We start from the raw sequence: 12,443 nt of genomic DNA on the forward strand, positions 1-12,443 counted from the left end.
GGGGATGCAGGGAATATGTGTGTTTATGCTTTGGCAGCAGTGTAAGCCTATTTTTAAATTGTTTGTGTTACCCTGAAAAAATTTCCCCAAAGAATAAAAGTAACATTTGTAAAACGATGATAGGTTGTATTTCAGGGAAAATGGGAATAGAATTTTGTAGGTCAAATAAAATAGAATACTATTCCCTAAACCGAATCTCAAAGATTCATACAAACAATACTATAGTGTAGTTTCTTATAAAAATACATAGAAAAGTATTTCAATTGAAAAGGGTCAGGAAATCAAAATATAAGGGTTTCACAACATATTCTTACCAACACAATTTGTATTCTGTAAGAACATTGAGTAGCTACATGTGCTCCATTTCACAGTATATAGAATTATGTCTACTATGTCATTGTTATATGTACTTATATACTTGCATATTCAAACACTTTTTTTTAGCTCACTATATAGAAACCAAAAACCAAAAACTAAGCTTTACATTTTGAAATGTGTCACCAGCAAAATCTATAAGAACTACCAGATAATACAATGTCTTTGTTAAATCATAATGGGCAGCTCAGACCTACCCAGCCACTTAATCACTACCCCCACAGTAGTAGAGGCAAAGATTTGGAAGGGAAAATTCATGAGTTGAGTCACTGCCTAGCGACTACAGTTAGCACTAATAGCTGTGGTCCTTGGAGGATGCCAGTTGCCGGGGTGAAAGTGATCAGGTTTCTCTTTATCTTTTTTGCATGTCTGACAATTTTTCTTACTTGAACACCTTTCACATGCCACACATCTATCTTGCTTTGCCTCTTTTGTGATTACAGTCCTTACTTCTGTAAAATTGTGTCTGACCTTGCCACTACAAAATTTTTATATAATGCTAATTTATTTAGACTTAAGGTAAGTTTCCTATAGTACTTACTGACATTTTATTTTAAGGAATAGTGAATTTCATTCTCTCTTCACATTTTCATATCTTTTAATATCTCTCAGCTATCTTTATTCCAGTCCTAAAAAGTTTTTGTCTTTTTACATACAGAAGTCATTCTGTATTACTCATCTTAGTTGTTCCTTTATTTTCCATTTTTATAATTATGTTGAATCCTTTCTAAGTAGGGATAGACAAAATCAAACACATTCATAAAGAAATATATAAAGAATTTACCTAACAATTCTATAGTTTCTGGTTTTCTTTTTTTTAAAAATGTCTAATAATTCTTAACATTAGATTTTTCCCTTTTACTATGCCTAGGAATAGAGTTTAGGCTTTTTAAGAGTCAGTTGCAATTTATTCTTTATATTGTTCATGTGCAAATTTGATATCAGTGCCTATATGACAGGAAGACACAACAGAGACATCAAGGATTAATCTCAAACTATTTATCAATTTCATACCACAACTGAGACCAAGAATGCAAACTCCATTCTCTCCAGTCAACTTTAAATTCCTCCATTATTGTCAGCTACAATAACTTGTAATTAATTTTAACATGGTAATTTTTGGGAAAGTGACTTGATTATACACTGATGATAAGCAGTAGTTTATTTGATACAATGTATCAGTTGCAGATTACAGAAGCAATACTTTCACGCTTAACTGTAGTTAATCTGCCAGAGATGGTGTCTAACAATCTGAATATCAGCAAAATGGAAATATTTGGTCAGTTGTTGAGCTTGATGCTGCAGTTTACTGACAAATTTCAGAGAAGTATGCTGTAAATTAATAGTGGTTTAAGATAAAAGTCAGAGTATGCAATTAAGAGTATGGAAAAATTAAATCTCAGATGTCAGTTTCTCCATTTGCAAATGTGGAGATGTGGAAATGGAACTTGCAAGAAGACATGCCAAGTGGTTAATATCTAGCTCTGCTGGAATATGATTCTAGTTTTCACCATCTCAATCAAACATGGATTAGAATTAAGATTTTAAGATGTGGTTCTTTATTCAGGAAAACTTACAGTCACACGCAGAAATCTCATGAAAAAATGGTCAAAAGAGGCAAGTATTGCAGAGGAATACAGGAGAGGAGATTAAGAAGTAAAAGCACAGGTGATTGGAATGATGGTTAAGTTTCCATTTTTTCCCTAAATGAATGATGTTACGTCACTTTCTTTGGCTGATAATTCACTGAAGTAATAAATCAATGTATTTTTCCAAATAGTTTATATAGCAGAAATGTTTTCTGCTTTTGAGAACATTAATGTACACCTTCCCCCAGACTGAGACATAATTTGTTGTAAGTTTTTTTCTACTGAGCGTTTTAGAAGAGAAAACAGAAAATTACTATATTGGTCCAAAAATATATACATATCAAATAAAAGAGAAATAGAAAATGATAGTTGTTAAGAGACAGAAAAAAAAGTGGAAATGGTTTCATAGATATAAAAAGATACCATATATATGTATAATAAAATTGGTTAGTCACATCCTGTAGATCTCTGTGAGGTTCATCTCTACTAAAGGCTTCCTTGGAGATCTTCAAGACCCGTCTGGACATGTTTCTATGCAATCTAATCTACGTGGACCTGCTTCTGCAGGGGGTTGAACTAGATGATCTCTAAAGATCTCTTCCAATCCTGCCTTTCTATGATTCTGTGATTCTAAAGTATTTCTTTTTTAATCCAAATCCAATGTAAACTTTTCTATAGCAATGACACTATTTGTGAACCATGACCTACAAAAAGTATTCTGGAAACTGTATTCTGGAACACCTTCTATTTGAGGATCCTTGGCTATATCAGGGAAAGAAATAGCTGCAGGATTATTTGACAGATACAGCTACACAGTTCAGTATTATAATAAACAAATATATTGGTAGAAATTAAAAGTATTAACTTCTTAAAAATATTTCCAACAGATTTGACATCTTGCAAGTTGAGCTGCATAGTGTAGCTTTATCCAAACATGCATAATTCATGTTGCATTGCATTTCCTTACTTGATCTTAAATACCAAGGTATATTCTTAAAAACAAAAAAGCCAACACAATAAATCAAAGCAATGAAACTAAAACTGTGTGAAGATTCTAATAGAAATGCAAATTCAGTCTTTATTTTCTTACTCTCATACAGATATAAAGACAGTACTATAAAGACATGTTCTCTGATTGTAACAATGAGCCTGTGTTTCTGCAAATGGCAGTTATCACAGAGTTTGTTATATTATTAGCATTTTATGCAATTCCATAGATAAAATAAAAAAATACTAGTAGATTATTTTCCCAGTTATATCCATTGCATAATTGTACTTGATCTAGCATTCACTTAGGTAGTTTACTGCAGGTACTGCAGTATGATTTTTAGTCTTGTCTAAAAAGGATACCTTTAGACAACACACTTTGTGTAGAATTCTTAATTTTCAGTTCATATGATATCACATAGCCCATATTATGTGTCCTTAAGAAAGCTAGCATGAAGATTTATTTTCCATCAATTTTTATATTGACCACATGCCACAGCTATGGTTATTGCTAGTGGTTTTCACATTCACATCCCGCAGGAGCTTCCTTCTCAAATGCACCAAGCCATTTATCTTCATTCTGTGGCTGAAATCTAATGTGACTCTCTTGTCTGTGTTCTTTAATGCAGCTTGACCAAGCTCACTGTGAGCTAACTAGTACATCGAATCAGGAAGCCTTGGCATTTAATTAAAATAAGTCGACATTGCATTTAGAAAATGTAAAAAAGTAGGGCAGTGAGGGAAGAAGCAAAGAGAGAAAGATATTTTATAATGCTTTAGGATTTGGTTTTATGGAAGTGAAAAATCACAGTTTTCCAATTTTCAGGTTTTATTTTAATGTTTCAACTGTTCAGTTTCCCATGAGGTTTAAACCCCTTTAAGTCTGAAGGTAAAGCTTATTGTTTTTGCAAGATTTTGACATGCATTTTGTCTTTAGTCTACTTACATAAATCCTTTATAGCACATTTGATTTCAGTGAAGGTTTACACATTTACACATATTACCAACTGCAAAATTTCACATTTCCTTTGTATTTGTGTTTTCTACTACCATTTATTTCAAGGAATTATCATATTCTTCTTCTCATAGATATAACTCACATCTTTCAATAAGAAAAATGGAGCAGGATACATTTCTCTAATGTCTTTCAATTATTTTATTAGCTGTATGTTACACTTGGAATATTTTCTTATAATATTATAGAAAATATTATTTGTTGTGTTTTTCTTTTTGTTTTCTACAAGACAATCTTATCAGTCAGGTTCTGTTGTCTTACATTATCTGTATTAAGCTGACAGTCAAAAAGCAGGATAGTGACATCTCATAGTGGATCTAGATCCATGTTGTCATTCCAATTACACTTTATAATATAAAATTCTATGACTGATGAAAAATACACAATTTTAAAAAATGTATTATGTGGTAGATATATTTTACATGCTTTTTTTCATTATGACCCATGCTGTACATTTTAAGGCCTGCAATTACTGTCTAACATACTTTCCACGGTATTCTGTAAATACTCATTACTGATTTTGTAAGTTTCTTGTAAAATCTTTCTAAAAGTTAATACCCTGGACTGTGTTAATTTTTCATTTTAACTGCTCATGATTTACTGATTACTAATCTCACTACAATGCTTGCAACAGTTATGATATTTTAGCAAATATATTTAGTCAGAGTAGGTGTATTTTCCCAAGCTTCATGAGCATAGTAAATTATGTACAACAGAAAGATATTTTATGCAAAGTAAATGAGATATTTGACATATGCAAAGGAAAAATACATGAGCGAGGTCTACAAAATATGGTCTTTCTTCTACTAGTAGCAAGGTACTCATTCATAAATATTACTTAAATGAGTGAACAGTCTTCAGCATCTCATTACCTTCCTGCTGTACATTAGAATACTAAACTGTGTTCAATGAGTTTTATCTCACTTAGACTAAGATCCTTCTCTTAGTGCCATCATAGTGTCCCTGTCCCTATCCACCAACAGGGAACTAGGTCACATGCTGTAGGAGGAATGCTTTGCTTGTCATTGACAATTGAGCTGATATAGAGTGCTTAGATTAGGCAGATAAAATTCTCCTCTGGTATGTTGAGCAGTCTGTGGTTTTTGCTAGGAAGAAGGAGGCAGATGCTGACACCATCAAGACTGAAATAGACATCAATACAGCAACACCAGGATCTATCCATCTGGGTGCTTGCCCACTGACTCAGGAGAGCACTTCATTTCCTCTGCGCCTCCATTGCTGTCTGTGCTCCTGACAGCCACTGACAGCAGACAATTTGGTTTATTGCCCAGCTTCAGCCTTGGGAAGCCAAACAGGGTCCACCATGCTGACTGCTGACACCCCAGACAAGTACCAAAACAAGAAAATAGCTAAGTAATGCTGAGATGCTTAAGTCTAGAGTTCAAAAATTTCATTCAGCACCTCTGTAAATGCAGAGGTCTGGAGAACCTAAGGCACAAGCAGAAACTCCAATAACCCAAGTTGTGCAAACATAGTGCTCTAATTTGGCCACTCCTGGGGTTGTTGAAGGGAAACAATCAGTCTGTGCCCATCTGTGAAACTTGTCTAGAAGAGTTAGTAAAATAAATTCAGTCATGAGCAGGTGACATAGAGTTCTGAGATCTAGGTATGGAGGAAACCACAGGTCTCAAGGCAAAGTAATGTAGAGATCAAGGCTCTGCACATTGGATATTGCAGAGACCATAGGATGGAGCCACTATCTGAGAAACTATGAGCTTGTGTGTCAGCTGCTGCAAAGACTACACATGTGGAGTAACTCCTGGAGTCTGTATTTGTATATACTTGACAAAAAATATGTCCAAAAAGCAAGTGGAGTCTATCTGCAGCCTCAGTTTTTCACAACTGGTGCCAGCAACCGGGCAGACCGTGATCCAGGGGTAGCTGCTAGGGCCATCATAGGTCCAAACCTGGAGAATTCACATTATGTATAAAATATGACCATATTCCACTACAGGACTTCTTTCATCTTTCCATCAGTAGAAAAGGAAGGAACTAGGTCAGGTTGTTCATATTTTTGTGAAGGCTATGCCCTTCATGTATGCCAATCCGTGTGGCTCTGTGTGTGCATATCTATATGTGCAAACATTTTCTGGAAACACTATTCCCAGTGTTCACTTTATTTACTGAGAACTCATGATCAGTCTCACTGCTTGTAGAATCTGAGGACATGGAACCAAAGAAGCCTCACAACAACCATGAAAAGCAGAAAATCGGAATTCAGTTATTGTTTGAGGTTTTTCCCTTAGCCTAAGAAAATTCAAATGTGCTTCCTTCCCTTTCTTAATTATACTTTACTCATTGTTGGACTTTTTGAAGTCCAGTAGCTGTGGAATAAAAAAAAGAGAAAATTCTCTTAAAATCAGGTAGAGTATGCAAAGTATGTGTCTCTGTCCTAGAGATATGACCTCGGTGTAGAATAAACTAAACAACAAAAGTAATTATATATATAAAATAATGAATTAAAATTAACACATTTAGTATTTCACCCTGAAGAATGAATTCCAGATCTTTATAAAACTCATATTTGCATAAAAGGTAAAGCAGTAATTCTTTTCTTTGTATTAATGATGGAGTTAATGAGCATACTAATGAGTTAATGCAACTCATCTTGGAATGTTTTTCTATACTAATAAAGAAATAGCTAACTAGTAATTTTTTAAACTTGCCATGTTTCTTAATATAATTTCAGTTTAAATGACAGTTTCCACTAACGTACTGTCAAGGCCTCTAAATAGGAAATACAGCAACCATTACCCACACACAGCACCATAGTTACCTTATCAATTATGTCATTACATAGGAATCATATGACCACTGGTACACATAAGTAACATTTCAGGTGACTGAGTGAATTACAGATTTAATGAAAATATTTCTCATTCTGCAGCTGAGTTATGCACATGTTATTGTTATTTTTCCTTTCTAATTATTTTGTTGGAGCTGTGTGTCTTATATAAATCTGATCTGATTTGGCACAGTTTGCAAAACAATACTACTTATTCTCTTCACAGCAAATTAAATTAAAGAGATACTCTGCAAGAAAGAAATAAAGAATTAAACAAAAGCAGAACTACGAAACTTTGCTAATATTTGTTTCAACTCTTTGACTTAGTCAGAAATCTTCAGAAAAAAGAAGAAAATAAACCAAAAATCTTCAAACAACTATTATAAATGACTATATCAAACAACTATTCATAAACTACTTTTTAATTCCAGCAAACATAAACAAATTAAAAAAAGTTCAGAAGCATGCTAGAAATCTAGTTTCAGCATGCCTAAGTAGGTTTTCTTCACAAGAATAACGCATATCCTTGGTTCCATCTCGTTTAGGAGGAGAAGCATTCATACATAGCTTAGATACGTTTAAGCATGCATTAATATACAATGTAGACATTATATAGGATATTCTCATACATTTAGCAGTGTCAAGTGCATTTAATACAAATGCACTTAAATGTAATGTATAATATTTTAAGATGCATTTTTAAGAAAGGTTTAGACATAGCAATAAAGATAGCTAGCTCTTCTGATGGGTAGAAGTTTATATTTTCCAAAAAGTCTTCATTTGGTAAATGTGTTAAAGTTATGTTACAATAATATAGAAAAAGCAAGCATTCCTTGTTATCATGTTTACTCTTTTTATTACTTGATGTGTCACATGTTCTGAGATTAGTTGTGTGAGTACATATAAGCCATTGTTTCTTCATAGAAGATATTGCTTTCTTCACAAAACAAGAAAATTGTACCTATCAGAGTTTCTGCTCAACTTCTAAATAGCATAACAATACACTTTTTCCAGTGTGATCCTTTATGGGTTTAAATATCTGCTTCTTCATATGACTCATACTTCAAAATTGACCTCTATCATCCCATGCTGAATCTCTGCCATAAGTCTTAAATGATTCCGACATTTTTCTTGCCTGCAGGATAAAGTTTGGAAACAATTGTGAGAATAAAACCAAAGTAATCGTATGCATCGCAATACACACTTGTGTGAAATTTGGTATTGTGATGCTTTTACTTTCTTTATCAATTAGTTTGCTGGACTAATCACCCAAGATTTAGGGTTCTTTCTGGGGATACAACTGCAAGTGGAAATGCTTATCTGGTTACTCAGGATGGGATAGGCATGGGCATGGACCTTTCATAGAAATACCAATGATTTAACCAAAAGGAGATATTTTAAAATTTCTGCAGTTGTTAGAGATTCTGGGATAAGCAGTGTCTTACTAAGTGATGTAATAACTTCTATGTTACATGTATAAAATAAATGGAAGCACAGAAAAGTGGTGAGATTATGATCTTGAAAGTCCAGTGAATAAGGTGGTTGTTTGGAATGTAAGAGATATTTTCAAGCTTTGGCCTAATGAAGAGACAAAGATATAAAAGGGAGAGAAAAAGCATTAGACAAAACAAGGAAATCTCTAGAAAGTACTAGAGTATAAATAAAAATCAATAATTACTTCATGTAAACTGCTTCAAGGGCAGAGATTGGGCATCCAGTCTTCTTTTTGAATCCTGTCAATACCTTCTCGAAGACATATCACATGCTAAACTCACAGAGCAAAGTTCACCATTGTTTCTTTTATGTAAATAATTATGCAAATACCAGGATTTAGTCCTTAATCCTGCAACATGCTGGCAGTCTTAGGGAAAATGCTATCTGCTTGAGGGTGTTTAGTAAGTCACTGAATGCCACACTAGTTTTCTCACTGTCTGTCAGTCAGGTTTCTATTATTTATCTGAAACAGAGCAGGGACTAATCTAGCCTGATCTATTGCTTCAGTTTATTCTGTGGAGTTAATTGCTATGAAACTATTCTATCTTGGAAATAATGTCTAACAAGCTATGCCTGTTTGTGACAATCATGGTTCCAAAACAAAACAGAAGATTAGTGTTCAAGTTTACTTAGAAACAAGTAGAATACATAAATAGATGAATATTGTAAAACAATAAAATAATTCTGGTTTTAACTGCACATTTTTATTCTTAAATTTAGGTAGATTTTGAATCTAATTCAAGACAAGACATTTCATATAACTGTACACATATATTCTTTTACTTTATGTTTATCCAGCCATTATATTTCAAATAAACATTTGTAAATTAAATTTTTTTGTTTTTATAAGGTCATCAAACAAAATATTTTAGAATTTTCATATATATATTTATATATGTATATAAGCATATATATACTTAAATAGATTTAGGGTTTTCATATTTGGATTTAATCTTCCAAAAAATTATTTCTAGGTAATACATGAAAAATGTAACAGTTCCAAATAAAAATCTAACAAATCCATTGAACACGTTTAGAAATTATCTCTTTTCTTCTAATGTCTCTCAAAAAAAAATAACAATGAATGCAATATATAAAAGTGAGGTTTAAAAGCACACAAGGTTTTGTAAAGAACAATAATCATTTAAATATTAGACTGAATCAGATTTAATTTATTTAATTTATGTTCTTAAGTGGAGAATACACAAATCTTTTCAAAATTTTGAGGTAAAATGAAAAAAACACTTTTTTTTTGCCTTTATATCATAAATGACATTAGAAAGACAAAAAAAAGCACTTAAAGCTTAAAATTAAAAAAGAAATGTTTAAATTCAAAAAGAAAATAAAATGCAGTTTGAACAAATATCCTCCCTTTTGGAATTTGAGACTATAAGTCATTTTTTAGTTTCTTGATTATTAAGTAGGTCTCTATGTATTTTTGGTGGTATTATTGTTGCAAATACAAGAGTGAAAAACATATTTTTATTAAGGTCTTAAACAAATTTGCCTCTTCCTTTCTTTTGTTTTCAATCTTTATTTTTTCAGAATACATTTATGCTGCAATTACAACATCTATGTTACAATTATGAGCTATATTATAAAAAAATACTACTTTATTTTTCTAGCAGAAAATACTTTTTTTGTCTTTTGATTTATCAGTCCTAATGTACTTTTTACAGTGGAAGGACCTGTAACTGCATTGTTTTATACTTTCATGAAGCTTATTTTTTCCTGAAATGTTTTTATTGTTACCATCATACTCAAGAATTTGCATTCTGGAAAGTTATAAAATTATTTTATCCTCTTTCACATACTAATTCTTTGATATGTTCTTCCCACAGACATTCCATTTGAATTTATTTTATAAACCACAAGCAAATTAATAAATAAAATAATTTATGTCAATGATGAAGATGACAGTAAGTGTGTCCCTTGACCATCATTAAGGCAGTAGCTGAGGAAGAACTTGAACTTAAGATCAAAGACAGACTTCAAATATTACAATTACTTTCAAGAGAGATGATGAGAAGTTAGCTAAGTTCAGTCAATGACTATGTATGTCACTTCAGTTAATTCTTACATTACTTACAGTAATAATTTGGGTTTCACTCTGAAGCCCAGATGTAGGGTCCTCAACATTTAGACCATTTCTTCAAAAATTCAGTTTCTGAAAAGCTGGGATTTAGGTATGTTCCATATAACAACCTTTAATATTTAAATTAAAGAATGAGGTGTGCCAGTTCATGCAATAAAATAACTGTCCTTCATAGTGTTATCATAAAACTGATAATATGGTAGCATTGTTCTTATTATTGTTGACATTATTAATTTATGTATATAAAAATATCAGAATTATTTTGATGAATGGGAGTTGAAAAACCAGAAAGTTCCCTAAATTGAAAAATCATCTATTAATCATACAGGAATATTGTCCTTAATCTATATCCCTAATGATGGCATGGTAATACTACATTTCATGTCCACTGAGTCTACATATTAATGTGAGAGAATTCAAATGATTTAAGAAACATTAATCAAATAATGATTACAAACACAGGGATTGATAAGTATAAACATGGAGTAAAAATGTTCCAAACATATATAAGAATAGAGCAGATCAAAACATCAAATCTTCCCTTTTTTAAAAATAAATAAATTTCAGGAATTTTTGTACAGAATACCATACTACCTCTGAATTCAGATTATTTGGACAAGGTAGAAATATGCAGTACATACAGATAAAAATTTAACTCAAATCAGATTCTACTATATATGAGATATAGGAACTGTATATGGGTTAGCACTTTGCAAATAATGTCATCATAAAGTCTTAACAACACACTTACTCAGGACTTCACTGACAAATACTATTCTCCACTTTTATATATTATCTCAATTTAATTGAATGGATATTTTCCCCTTGGAAAATGTAAGTATGATATTTTGTTATTGTAATGTTCATGCACGGATATTTCATCAGTCGCTGAAGGCCGTGATAGATGGTGTGCAAAATATTGTTGTTTTCCTGTGTACTAATTAGGAAGAAGAAATTCTCCCCTAAAATATGGTTTTCAAAAGGCTTGAAAGTAGTTTTGAAACTGATTTGCAATCTGTTTACCTGATGGACTTGAATGACTGTTTTTACAAGTGCTTTTTCATGATTAAGCAGTGATATCTGCAATATGATTCAGCTGCAAGAATGTAATCAATCTTTGTAAATATTTAAGTCACATAGCAATCTGTTATTTCAACTAGAATTCTCCATTAAGTCAATTGTCCTCTGACAGTAGCAATCAGTAATGTTCAGCATTATCTCTCAAAGTAATAAATGCCTGTGTTTCTCTTGGTATTATAAAGGACCATATAAGCCCTACTTTTATGTCTTCTTAAACAAATTTTGGCTGAATCATTTTCAATCCATTCAATGATGCTTCAAGCTAATAAAATAAAATATTAAGAAAATCTGTCACTATGTCTGTGTAGTTAAGATGATATTGTATCCTAACAGGTTCTTGTTACCCAAAAAAAAAAAAAAAAAAATCTATTGAAATGAAATGCATTTTGGTCAGCAATTAGACTGTACTCTTTTATGGGTATTACAGATTTCTAAAATGTGCCCATAAACTTTACATCACTTGATTTTTTCAAAACCATTTGACTCTGTTGAGAAAATCTTATGGAGACAGAGAAATGGTGTTGAGTGTGTGCATTCTGGTTTTGATATGAATAGCTTCCGAAAGACTCACAGGCTCATACAGAACAATTTTGATGAGCTTTGGATTAGATCCTCTACGCTTTACATATATAAATATTAGTCCAGATACATTTGAAACCTATCTTGTGTGTTCGCCAAGCCAAGTATATGATGATGTTGAATAAGACTTGCATTTTTCCCTTAAGTGGGAATGTGTATGCAATGATACCCTCTAGGTGCCAGTATTATATCTCTGAGACTTTCATAGTCCAAAAAGCATGCTGACAAAAAACATTATGAAGGATATTTCACCCATTCCATCATTCATTCAGATAATTACTCAAAATCCTGAAAGGGAACCCATCTTTTTATGAAACTCTATTAAATAAAACTTTAATGTAAATGACAGATGTTCTCTTTTCATTGTATATGACCTGATGATGGCTATCAGAAGAATACAGGAAAATACTTACTTTGTTTTGG

The sequence above is a fragment of the Colius striatus genome, chromosome 1 (genome assembly GCF_028858725.1).
Source record: "Colius striatus isolate bColStr4 chromosome 1, bColStr4.1.hap1, whole genome shotgun sequence".
Classification (NCBI taxonomy): Eukaryota; Metazoa; Chordata; class Aves; order Coliiformes; family Coliidae; genus Colius; species Colius striatus.